This window comes from Colias croceus, chromosome 30 (genome assembly GCF_905220415.1).
Source record: "Colias croceus chromosome 30, ilColCroc2.1".
Taxonomy (NCBI): domain Eukaryota; kingdom Metazoa; phylum Arthropoda; class Insecta; order Lepidoptera; family Pieridae; genus Colias; species Colias croceus.
Genome location: NC_059566.1, coordinates 1,730,280 through 1,743,930, shown reverse-complemented (window position 1 = coordinate 1,743,930; position 13,651 = coordinate 1,730,280).

Sequence of the window (13,651 nt, the reverse complement as noted above, 5' to 3'; positions counted from 1 at the left end):
TAAAAAAAACTCATCAAAATCCGTTGCGTAGTTTTAAAGATTTAAGCATACAAAGGGACATAGGGACAGAGAAAGTGACTTTGTTTTATACTATGCAGTTATAACTTATAAGTTAGTTAATTGCGTTTTTTTAATTGATTTTTGATATTGTCATTGATATCTGCGTGTCCGTGTAATTGTAAATGGGAGATACAGGCTTCTGAAAAACAGTTTTACTAACTTGGTAGCCTGGGGTCACTTTGATTTGGAAAATTATTAAGTGTAAATAAATGATTTATTTAATAACTTACACTTCAATTAAAAATTAAAGATTTTAACGGATTTTAAACGCGACTTATTCATAAAATTATTTTCCGAAAATATGTAGATTTTGGGATTTATATACACGTGCAGCAGTAGCAAGCTACGTATAGCTTGATACTACTGCCCATGGGAAAAACAGGGCGTGTTTAAATGTATCCCCGTTACCATAGATACCCGCTACCTTCAAAGTTTGCCCTTGTGATTTATTAATCGTCATAGACAATGAATGCTACTTTAAGTGGGAACTGTAAACGTTTGAAATTGAAGGGTAAATTTTCTAGTTTATGATTTTATGCGAGTAGTAAATTTAGAAATTAAAAATTTAACGGATTTTAAACTCGATTTTTAGGTTATGTTGATTTTCTTTCTTCGTGGTTTCTATTAATTTTTCTTATATAGTTTACAAATTACCATCTTTGTCTTTTGGTTTATGATGCTCATTTCTTTCAAGTATTGATCCAAAAATTGCATATTACCTTCCTCATCTATATATCTTTTGATCTTCATCTAATTTTATCCAAATTTTTCGACGATGCCTCTTCTTTATGCTGTTTTTTATTTTTGAGAATGTGTTTGAATTTTAACAATATATGTATGATGAATCATCGGTTTCAGATCATCAGGTAAGACTTCCTTCTTCTGTAGTAATTGAGGTTATGGCTAACACATTAGATATGCCATCATATGAAGCTAACATCGTATATTCAAACTGCAACCATTCCATCTTTTGGTTAACGAAAATGTCGTTTTATTAGATAATATATCATTGGGAATTTTCAAGAAAACCAATTTGTTTCTCTGTAAATTAAAGGTTTTTATTTTAAAAGTTTTCACAACAGTTAACATACAAATATTATGTTACCAATTAAAATATGTTATCTCACCTGTAAATTCAAAGAAACTACATTTAAAGTCCAATTATAATAAATCCTCAATTATATCTCTTCTATTATCTTTAGGCTTAAAGTTTTTCCAGATAGTGAAATAAGCCTAAGGGGTCGCCTGGTAGTCGACCTGGTAGTATCACTCTGAAGTGATAAGGCCCACCCGTTACACATATTAAAGCTGTAACTTTGTGATTTATTATTTACTTTTATATTATATAAAAACAATGTGTGTGTTTTTATAAAAACAAATTTTATAAAAACAAAGTGTCAAATAAATAAATAATAAGTGCGAAAATGACATGTGGACGTACTAAGGCCTCAGCAATCACACGCGGTGTTTTAGGACCTTATTCACAAGAAAAGTTGTTCTCAGATTTAACAGAACCTTTTTATTTTCAGTAGGCTCAGTTGCATAGAACGTGGGAAATATAAACACATTTCCATATGCTGTTCAGTATTTTGATAGCAAAACAGGTATATGTCAAAAATTATTAGATTTTTATGAAGACACAGGCTAAACAAACTTCGATATATATCAATGCCTTACAAAAATCACTGCTGAATCTAGCCTCAGCATTAATCAAATCAGTGCATACAGTGCAGATAATGCCTCAGTGAAATACGACATATATAATTCGGTGTATCTAAAGCTAAAAACGGAAAACGCGCACGTTTTTAAAGTTAATTACTACTGCCATATAATAAATAATTGCATAAAGTACCTATGCCTTAAATGGTCTTGATGTCGACGTAGAAAGCATCATCATGAAAATTTATAGTGAATTTATTTCGTCAGCTTTAAAAACGAAAAAGTTAAAGGAGTGTTTTGAATTTGCTCAAATCGAGTACAAAGAGCTGCTAAGACATGTTCCTACAAAATGGTTGTCACTTTTGCCAGCTGTAGATCGATTAGTGTATAGTTGACCTGCTGTTAAATATTATTTTTTGGTTAAAGGACCAAATCACAGTCGTACAGTGCTTTGGGATTTTATTTCAGAAGGTTGCGACGTTAATGAACTCAATGCTGAAGAAAAGTGTAAAAAAGAAGGTCTGAATGACTGTTACCTTTCCTTCTTGCATCATTTATTGCCTGAATTCACTAAAGTGATATTGCTATTATTAGAAAGTGACAGCTTACCATTCTGGAGATGGATCATGCAATACGAGGTCTTGTTGATCAATTAAAAAGCCGGTTGGCTGATAACTTTTTTGGAAGTAAAGTCAAAGCCACTTTTAAAACCCTCACCGAAGACCAAAGGAATAGATTCAAGTCGCAGGCACATATTTTCTTGAAGAGAGCAATCCATTATTTAGAAGAGAGATATGATTTTGGGCTTGATGGAATTTACAAAAAGTTTGAGCTCTTGTCTCTTAAATCACAGGAATTGAAGTAAACCTGGGAAATTATCTCAGATTTTCCTGTGATTTTAAAAATTGAAGATGCAGTGGCTATTGACTCTGTTTATACAGAGTTCGCTTGCTTGAAAGCCGTTTTTATAACCCCTCCCTAAAGACTTGTCAAATGATAAAAACTGGGCCCACTTTTTTTAGAGCAAATGCTCCTAATGAATTTGCTAATCTAAAGAGAATTGTTTCTTTTATCAATCCCAACGAATAACGCCTTTTGCGTAAGGATTTTCAGCCTATTGAATCATTTATGGACAAAAAATAGAAACAGAATCTATGGATCTAATAAAACCTGAACTGCAAACTCGTATCAATTTTACTGAGACTTGCTCAGAAATTGTATCTGTTTTGCAAAGCCGGCCAAAAATTATTAAAATTGGCAAAATCGAGCGACAAGTATTTAAAAAAATAATTTTCGTATTTCGATTTGAATATGATTTTAAGTTTATTAGTCGAAGAGAGACGTTAAATTGTTTTATGTTACAAAATATCTAATGCTGATTTTCTATCAAAGTGTAATTAATAAGCCTGAAAGATATGCTCACTGTTAGTTTGATTAGCTCTTATGTTGTGTACACAGCGCTGTGTCAGTCTATATAGTTCAGGATACATCGCCCATTTTTGCAAGTGACTACTATCAAGCTGATTTTCTGTTTGTAGCTTTATTTTGATGATACACCGAATAATTTCGTGTACGAAACTCTCGATTGTGGTAGCTAACACAGATAATAAGGATAAAATTTTTTGATTTGATGGTTCTCAAATATTTATTACGCAATTTGTAGGACAATATGTCTGTTGAATTATATAAACATTAACTAAGTGAAAACAAAAAAATCAGCTTGTTAGTAATCATTTATGATGACCTCGTTATCGATACACTTTGGAAAGGGGGACTCTTTGAACCAACCATAGATTTTGTAGGACAAATATTTTTTCGAATAATTTAGGTAATTATCTTGAGATTGAACAAAAAAAAATCAGTTAAGTAGTAATAAATATTTGAGAACCATCAAATCAAAAATTTTTATCCTTGTTATCTCTGTTAGCTACCACAATCGAGACTTTCGTACGCGAAATTATTGGGCGTCTCATCAAAATAAAGCTACAAACGGAAAATTAGCTTGATAGTAGTCACTTGCAAAAATGGGCGATGTATCCTGAACTAATACTGTGTTATGGAATATGTGCATGGGGTGCTTGTAAAACCATACTGCTGAGAGTGGAAAGGGTACAAAGGGCAGTAATTAAAGTGGCGTATTAAAAACACTTTCGATTTTCAACAACGCAACTGTATCTAGAAACGGGCTTTCTTAGTGTACGGAAGCTATTTCCAAGGCTGTGCAATATCTATACATATAATAAATCTGTAGAAGGGTCAATTCTGTACATTGAAAATATTGAAAAAATAAATAGCAGGGGGTGTTACTGGATCGATACCAAACCCAAATATGTGATTAAAAAAGTTTTTGTCTGTCTGTCTGTCTGTCTGTCTGTATGTTCAGGCATCACGTGAAAACTTACGGTTCGATTTCGATGAAACTTGGTATAATTATACCTTATCATCCTGGGCATAAAATAGGATACTTTTCATCCCGAAAAAATAAATCTTAAGAGTCCGGCGGAGGCCGCTGCCAACTGCAATAATTCGAAGTGAAGGCAAAATACGCTCGAATATTGTTGTCTCTGTTGCACAATTCCCGCCGAAGCCGCGCGTGAATTTGTGTGAATAGTGTGTAGTTGTGTGAGTGTACCATTCATTCATATTGACAAACGCTGCAGTTCTTTTTATTTAGGAATATAATGTTTCTTATTTACTTTATTTTTGCAGCAAACTTTGGGCAATCGTAAGTGTATGTGCAGAATAGCAATGCGTTTTAAGGAAATTTCTCTACAACACTTATATCCTACTAGTAATATTATAAATGCGAAAGTTTGTATGGATGTATGGATGTTTGTTACTCTTTCACGTAAAAACTACTGAACCGATTACAATGAAATTTAGCACACATATAGAGGGTAACTTAGATTAACACATAGGATTTTTATCCTGAAAATCCCACGGGAACGGGAACTGTGCGGGTTTTCCTTTGCAAACGCGGGCGAAGCCGCGGGTGAAAATCTAGTCTTCAATAATATCTCAACATCTAGGCTTTGTAGAAAAAAAATGTAGCTGTAAAAATCAGGGTACATTTTTTTCGCAAATATAATCTATACTCTATACATATATAATAAAAAAATCTGTAGAAGGGTAAATTTTGTACATTGAAAATATCGAAAAAGTAAATAGCAGGGGGTGTTACTGGATCGATACCAAACCCAAATATGTGATTAAAAAAATTTTTGTCTGTCCGTCTGTCTGTCTGTCTGTATGCTGACATCACGTGAAAACTAACAGTTCGATTTCGATGAAACTTGGCATAATAATTATACTTTATTATCCTGGGCATACAATATATACTTTTAGATACTTTTTATCCTGGAATAACACGTGGAAAAAAATAATCTTAATTTTTCAGTTTTATCCATAGACGTTGTTCTGTAGAACCGCGAACACACGTTGCGTTACCCGCAGTGGATTCTTTTTTTTATAAGATGTCATTGTCAGAGTAACTCAAAATGGAGAAATAAACCATCCACGCGAAGACCGACATCCGCGCGGATGGAGACGCGGGTGGAAGCTAGTCAGAAATATTACAATACAATTGGCAAAAAATACGCACGCACAATGCACTATATGTTTTTACTTTTAGGCGCAAAAAAGTGACATCCTTTGGAGCTTCTCTTTACACGAGTAGAACACCCAGAGTTTTATTTTAAAAACACGATTTTTAAAAAAATATTTAAAATATTGGGATTTTCGCGGCCGACTGAGCTACCTAAATAAATTCGTAGAAAAAAATTGATACACTAGAAAATTTATTATGTTGCTAATATATGTAGTGATTACAGGCGCAAATTATTTTAATTAAAATAATTATTAAAGTAATTATTTTAAACCAGAATTAACAATACTTGTATTTAGGTATACCTACTTAATTATATTTAAAACGATAAATTAAATTAAACTTAAAAACACAAAATATGCAAAAATAAATTAAAATTATTATTATACGAGCATAGAACCTCCACCTTTTTGTTTTAGGATGAAAAAGAAAATAGTTTGACAGGCTTGTGCTTGACAAAGTGGTGACGTGGTTTTCACACATCGAAAATATTACCAACACGTACAAACTTTTTTCTATACTATGAAGTTTACTGTATGTATCTGTATATTGTGCTTGATGCGACAGCACGACGACCGATGAAAATTTGTGATTAATTTGAACGTGTGCCGTAATACCAAAAACGATGAATGAAAACTCAATGCTTTTCCAATTTTTTTTGCATATTGTGTAACTTAACAATGTAAACCATGTTTCGAATTACATTACATTAAGAATATTGCCGTTTTTATTACAGAATGGATGAGTAGAAAACATATCATTTATACTTTAAAAATGTGAGAAATACAAATCGTTTACAATTCGTTGTATTTAAGTATTTTGCAATAAAAATAATATGGGAACCTAGATAAATACTGTCTTATTCCGAATAACAGCACAATAAAGTGGAAATATGCTCAAACTGAAAATTATTTTGGTATTACGTTTGTATGGAAAAATTGTCGTCCGCCGGCCTCTTAATTTTTCCGCGCGGACGGAGTCGCGGGCGGAAGCTAGTTGTAAATAAATAGTGATATTATTGATATTAATAATACTTCGCTCCAGTCTGTTCGTGAATTGTTTCTATGTAAGTTAAAAGAATAATCATGTAGTTCTAATTATTGCAATTATACAATTATATAATCTTTATGTTAAAATTAAGATAGCGATACATTGTTTTATTGTTTAATGTTAGCAGTAAGATTTAACTGATTGTTATTAGTAGGGCCCGGATAAATATGTATTTACATATTTTTATTTGAAGTTGTTTTCGTAATTAATCATGGTTTCCAAGGTAAATATGTTATTTAGATCGTGAAAATTCAGGTTTTATTTTCCATATTTTTCCATATTTTCAATGAAAATCCATATTCCACAAAATATCAATAAATGTATCCATATTTCTATCAGCGCTATGAGTTTTCTAAAAATTCTGGCAAAACAATTCGCGTGTGGTCATTGACCCCGCTCGCCGCTCGCACTACCCGCTCAGCTACCCATCCGTATGCAATCCGTACTCAATATTACGAACAAATCAAAACTATTATTTTTGGATTCGAAAACGAGACTGCTGCCATTGCGAACGCAAAAGAACTTCTCCAAGATGAGACTCTACGCAATGACTTGGTCTACATAAAAAGCAATTATTGCTTTTTATCACACCAGATAATAACGCTCGAGAATTCTTCCACTTCACTTAACGAAAATTTGAAGATTATCGATAATATAGAAAAAAAGATTTCCGAATCGGAAGGACCCGCAGCTGAAGTTGCTTTCGTTCGTTCGTTGCTTGAAAATTTTAATTTCGAAAATTTAAAGAAACATGTCATTATTTATTGTAATTCAGATGTAAGTAAAACGGAAGATGAGTAAAATTGTATTTTTTTTTTCAATAAACATTAGTATTATTAAAATTGTTGCTTTTTATTGTACATATTTTTTCCATATTTTAGTATTTTTAGTCCATTTTATAAGTACATATTTCGGAATTTTTAATACATATTTATCCGGGCCCTAGTTATTAGTATACATATTATGTAAGTTACTCCTTTGTTATCCTCCCTCACATTATAATGTTTTTTTTTTGTTATTTGTAGTACCTATATAAAATTAATGGTTGGTTTGTGAAACTTATATTTTGCATGTTGTAAATACCTGTAATTATTTGTTACATTTACTAAAACATTTAAGTCTAAGTTAATAGTTAATGCTTCAATGAAATTAAACGTTGGTATTTCCTATGAATAAATAAATAAATAAATTTTTAATGGCACTCATTTTAAAATTCCACAAATCAGCTGCTAGAACCATAATTAACCCTGAAAGTAGACGTCTCACATGGAAAACTCCTGCCACTCACACTTATTTGCTCATAAATTCTTCTCTTTCCTGGGTCCTTATTTATATACTAGGTACAAGTACAATAGGCATGACGAAAGATTTTGAAATCCTCTTCCATAATGTGTGTATACGTTTACTATACAAGAAAAACCCTATATTTCGGTAATATACTTAAATTTAACGAAGATAAAAGCCATTTTTCAAAAAATATTTATCAACTGTGCCAAAACAGCTCGCAGGTGTCATGGCGTAGGCGTGACGTTACTCTTTAGTAAATACGTAATTATTTGTATGCATTGCGAAGAAAATTAAAAAAAATATTTATTTAATATGTGTTATAGAAACGAATTTCAAAGTTTATAAGTGGTGTGCAGTATTGCAGTGTGAATCCACATTAAAATAATGCTCAAAAATGTGTTAGTAATTATTTCAAGCGAGAAAATAATAAGAAATGATTGTATAAAGTTGGCACTTGGTTGGCGCGGAGAACCCCGAAACCACGTATTCGTGAATTCGTAATTATATTTCTGTTCTGAGTCGATAAAGCATACGTGAAACAATAGAAAATAAATAAAAATGCGTATTCTCAACATATTTATAACAACAAAATACATCTGACGTGAGTTGTTTACTTAAGCGTGACGTCACGCGTGTTTTAGTCAAAATGGCGAACTGCAGAATTTCAATGTTTTATTTTATTGATAATCTCATTAATCTTAGTGTTTTTAAGATTTTTAAGACACTATATTGAATTTATTTATTATACATTTTCCCTTAAAAACACTAATACGATAATTTATGGATACTGTCGTCATGCCTATTAGTACATAGATGTACCCATCTTATATTTTGGACATAAAGTTATTGTTTATTGTTAGATAATAAATGACGAATTTACCAAAGTTTTAGTAGGTAATTGTTATAAAGTGCTCTCAATATTTGTTCTATATTTTATTTATGTTACAAAATACCTAATGTTGATTTTCTATCAAAATTTAATTTGATAACTGAAAGGGTAACTCAGTTTTTGTTTTAAGTTCTTTTGTGTTTTTTTTTTAATTTGTGATATTTAATTTTTATATATATACGGCTTAAAAACTTACTCAAAAAAATTGTTTTACAATTTTTGTATTTAACAGTTTAAGAAAGTAATTAAAAAGTTCTTTCCAAACAAAGTATTTTTTTCATCAACCAAGTTGTAGGTAAGTAATTCCAACGTATTTAAGTACCTAGACTAACAACGTGTTAACCCGCGTTTTGGTTTTCGGTCCGAACCATATACCAAAACTATGATTCCGTTCGGGGCCCCAGAAATGTCCCGGAATTGATCAGCCTGGATCTGGCAATCCTAGTGATTGTGTAGACAGTAGACTCGTGAATTTTGAATGAAATGTCCATCAGCGTTAGAGCCATCTTTAAGTTTCTTAACTCTGCTTTCCAACGTTGATGTTTTAATATTGTATTTTAACGCGGCTTTCCTATACGACAACCGTCCTTGTATCACATCATCACTTATTAATTGCATCAAGTCTTCATCCACTTCTTGAGTACGCGTTCCCTTTTTTTATATTTCCGCACCATGATTCTGCACTAAAAAATAATTATGAGGTTGACTTAATAAAAATATTTCATTTTGTTAGAACAAGAATACTTTGCTTGTGCGGAAGTTTGTTTTTCTCTGCATATCAGAGGCAGTAAATGCGACTGCATAGTTTGAGCTTTCTGTTTTATTTTTCTTTTTAATTTTACATTCTGTGCTAATATGCCCATACTTGTTACAAGAATAACACCGAGCTCCTTTTGAAATAAACTTTTTATTAAATTTCTTTTTATTAATGCAAATGCAGAAGTTTGACTTTCTTCATTCATTTTGGATTTTTAAGACATTTTACTGAATCTGCACATATTTTAAGTACTGAACTTTCAATTATAATTATCATTGGCTGGTATGAAACTGGTAGGCCGGAGAACAGTAAGGTTCCCAACCACTCATCGTCTACTTTGAACCCGATGTTTCGCAGTTTGTGAGCTGTTGATATTATCTTACTAACATATTCTTCTACATTTTGGCAACCAGTGAGTGTTGTAGTACATAGTTCCCGAAGTAATCCCACACGACGTGTCAGCCCCGAGTCGTCGAATGCTTTTGATAAATTTTTCCACACTTCTTTAGCCGTTTTGGCGTCTTGTATATGGACATAATTTGTCGAGTCCACTATATTATGGCTGGTTCACACTTTGATTAGTGCGAGTGCAAGTGATTAGTGCAGGTGTTTAGTAACTACGTGTGGACAGCGACTGTTTAGTGCAAGTGTTTAGTAGGCTGTGTAGTAAAGTGAATAGAAGCGTGTTCTATTTTTTTGCGAGTGGACTGCGAGTAGCCACGTCCCGCGCGCCCTCCCTCCCCTCACTCGCAGCGTGCCTGCCACTAAACACGTCTGGACAGGAGTGTTTAGTGTTTAGTGTTTAGCGTAGTGTGTAGCGTCGCACGCGGCACGCTTGTTGTTGTACAAAATGGCATTCGCACTAATCACCTGCACTCGCAGTGAATTGGACACTACTCGCACTACACACCTGCACTCGCACTAATCACCTGCACTCGCACTAATCAAAGTGTGAACCAGCCTTTAGTTTTGCCTTGGTGTCACGTTTTGAGTCGGTGAAGCCAGTCTCGACGCAGTCCCATAGCTCCTCATGTTGTGTATGTCTTCACAGCGAATCGCCAGGTGGAATAATTCTCCCGACCGCTGAGTTTTTCAATTAGCATTAATGGATTGCTCGATGACATGATAATTATGTTTGGACTTGAAAAATTTTCCACGCAGCACGTGCTCCTGAAGTTTATATTATGTATGCCGGCTTTTTCGATCTCTGACTTTTGCAATTTATTTATTCTCCTATTACAATTACGGCTAACTGGGCCCATAACCTATTGCAGAGTGGCAAATAAAATGCTTTTCTTGTATTTTAAAGCAGATTTAATAAATAAATAATTTTTTTATTTGACAACAGAAGAAATATACATGTACATGCAATTATGGGATAACTTACATATAATTAAAACATAAACCATAGCTACAGTTAATTGCGCTATTTAAACAATGTCTCCCATACTAGGGAATGTCCTGTGTTACAGGAGACATTTATCCATCCGTTGATACAAATTATATAACTGAATATTATAACAATTCTATACTATGCAAGTATCACTTTAATAAGATTGCTTTTCGTACGTACAATCACTTCGATGTTCACAGAGAAGAGAGCATAGATTATACACAGCAAATGGAAGGCACGCAATTTAGAAGAAACACAGATAATAAATAAATTTACTTTAACAGTGTATATAGGTACTGGGGAGTTTTAAGATTGACTATACGCCTCCGAGGATATGGACTGACTTGCTCTCTTGGTGGAACAGCACAGTACCTAGCACACGCGTTTTGCACACGTTGTGTGGAGCACTTAGTTTTATAGAGGAGCCTAGGGCCATACAACGAATCAGAATAATTTAATTTTGATAATAAGTTACCCTGAGTTCAGTAGTCAAGTATCGCCTTATCTAATCTAATAATATTATAAAGAGGAAAGGTTTGTAATTATGTATGTATGGTTTTCACGCATAAACAACTGGACCGATTTTGATGAAATTTGGTACAGACAATCTTTAGACCCTGAGAAAGAACCACGGGCGAAGCCGGGGCGGACCGATAGTCCTGTTTAACATTATTATATTAAGAAAACAATAAAAAACTAAAGAAATCAAATTGTTTTATTTAAAATCGCCTACTTTCTTTGTATAATAATAATCTATAATATAAAAATGAATCCCAAAATGTGTTGGTAAGCGCATAACTTGAGAACGGCTTAACCGATTTCGTTAATTCTTTTTTTATAATATTCCTTGAAGTTCGTGGATGGTTCTTATGTAGAGAAAACGTGAATATGTACCACGGGCGAAGCCGGGGCGGACCGCTAGTTTGTAATAATATTATTGATATTACCTACCTCTCATTGTTCGAGATAGAATATTTATTTTATTTATTTCCTGCTTAGATAATGTTAAAAAAAGAGTTACCTTCTAGTCATAGGCTATACACATTATACTAGCTCCTACTACCTACATTATTGAAATAAATATTCTTAACTAGCTGCTCCGCGCGGTTTCACCTCCGTCGCTCCACTCCTGTTGATCGTAGCGTGATTATATATAGCCTTATAGCCTTCCTCGATAAATGAGCTATCTAACACCGAAAGAATTTTTCAAATCGGACCAGGGGCCTTAGACAAACGTACGTAACGCCATGGAATAGAAACTGCTAACGCTTATTATTGTCATAAGCTCATGACATTTTGGTAATGGTTCGATCACACTACCAACGACGCAGACGACCACGACCAAAGTTCCAATCTTGCCGAAATTTGTTCAAAATCAATATTAAAATCTCCCGTCATTCTGGTACTCAGGAATAAAAAAATTCGAGGTCAATTAATAAAAAGAAATAGGGTTTTTTGCGATTTTCGCCGAGACGGTAAGTTTATCATACAATCACCTGAACCAAAATTGTATATAATCTAATTATCTATAAAAAAGGTTAAATACATTTTTTTCTAGGAGCCACAGTTTCTATGAAAAACCTGTTTGTTTATCCATTGATCTCAAAATTTTTTTTTTCCAAACACCAATACGACAGGAAATTCTTAAATTTCATTTTTAATTGTGTTTTGCACAATTTTATTTAATTGCGACTGGATGAAAATTTTGTTCGTGGTCGTCGTTGTCGTTGGTAGGGTGACCGAATCCTTATGCAAAACATCATACGCTTATGTCAATTTCTATCGATAGCGTATTCTATTCCTTGGCGTTTTGCCGTTTGGCTAAGGCCCCAGTAGTTCCCGAGATTAGAGCGTTCAAACAAAGTCTTCAGCTTTATAATATTAGTATAGATTTATTTCGGGCTTAAATATAATGTTTAAAAAGAGTTACCTTCTAGTCATAGGCTATACTTATTATGGTTGGTTGGCTTGGTTGGTAGTGGCCCTGCCTTCCAAGTCAGAGGTCGTGTGTTCGATTCCCACCCGGGGCAAATATTTGTGTGATGAACATGGATGTCTGCTCTGTGTCTGGGTGTTAATCTATAATATAAAAGTTGGTAAGCGCATAACTTTAGAACAGCTGAACCGATTTCTTAAATTTTTTTTAAATTATATTCCTTGAAGTACGAGGATGGTTCTTATGTAGAGAAAACGTGAATATGTACCACGGGCGAAGCCGGAGCGGACCGCTAGTAATCTATATAAGTATTTATTTAAAATTATATATGTATGTTTAACAGCCATCTGGTTTCCATAACACAAGCGAAAGCTTAGTATGGGATCAGATCGTGCCGTGTGTGAAAAATTGTCCTGAAATATTTATTTTTTTTATTTTATGCTAGTTTCTATTTAAATTTATCACAGAATACTATTACAGAGGGTAAGGACTTCTATAACAAAATTTGGATGTATCTATACTAATATTAAAAAGCTGAAGAGTTTGTTTGTTTGAACGCGCTAATCTCAGAAACTACTGATCCGATTTGAAAATTTCTTTAGGTGTTATCATATTTGTTTGTTCGTTTGAACGCGCTAATCTCAGAAACTACTGATCCGATTTGAAAAAACCTTTCGGTTAGATAGCCCATTGATCTAGTAAGTATATATTGATCTAGTAAGATCAGGTAGTGGCTTTATATCATTACGCTAAGACCAACAGGAGCGGAGCCACGTAGGTGAAATCGCGAAGCGCTTATTAGTCTATACCATTTAATCCATACTAATATTATAAATGCGAAAGTAACTCTGTCTGTCTGTCTGTCTGTTACTCAATCACGCCTTTACTACTGAACCAATTTGCATGAAATTTGGTATAGAGATATTTTGATATCCGAGAAAGGACATAGGATAGGTTTTATCCCGGAAATCCCACGGGAACAGGAGCTATGCGAGTATGCGGGTTTTTCTTTGACT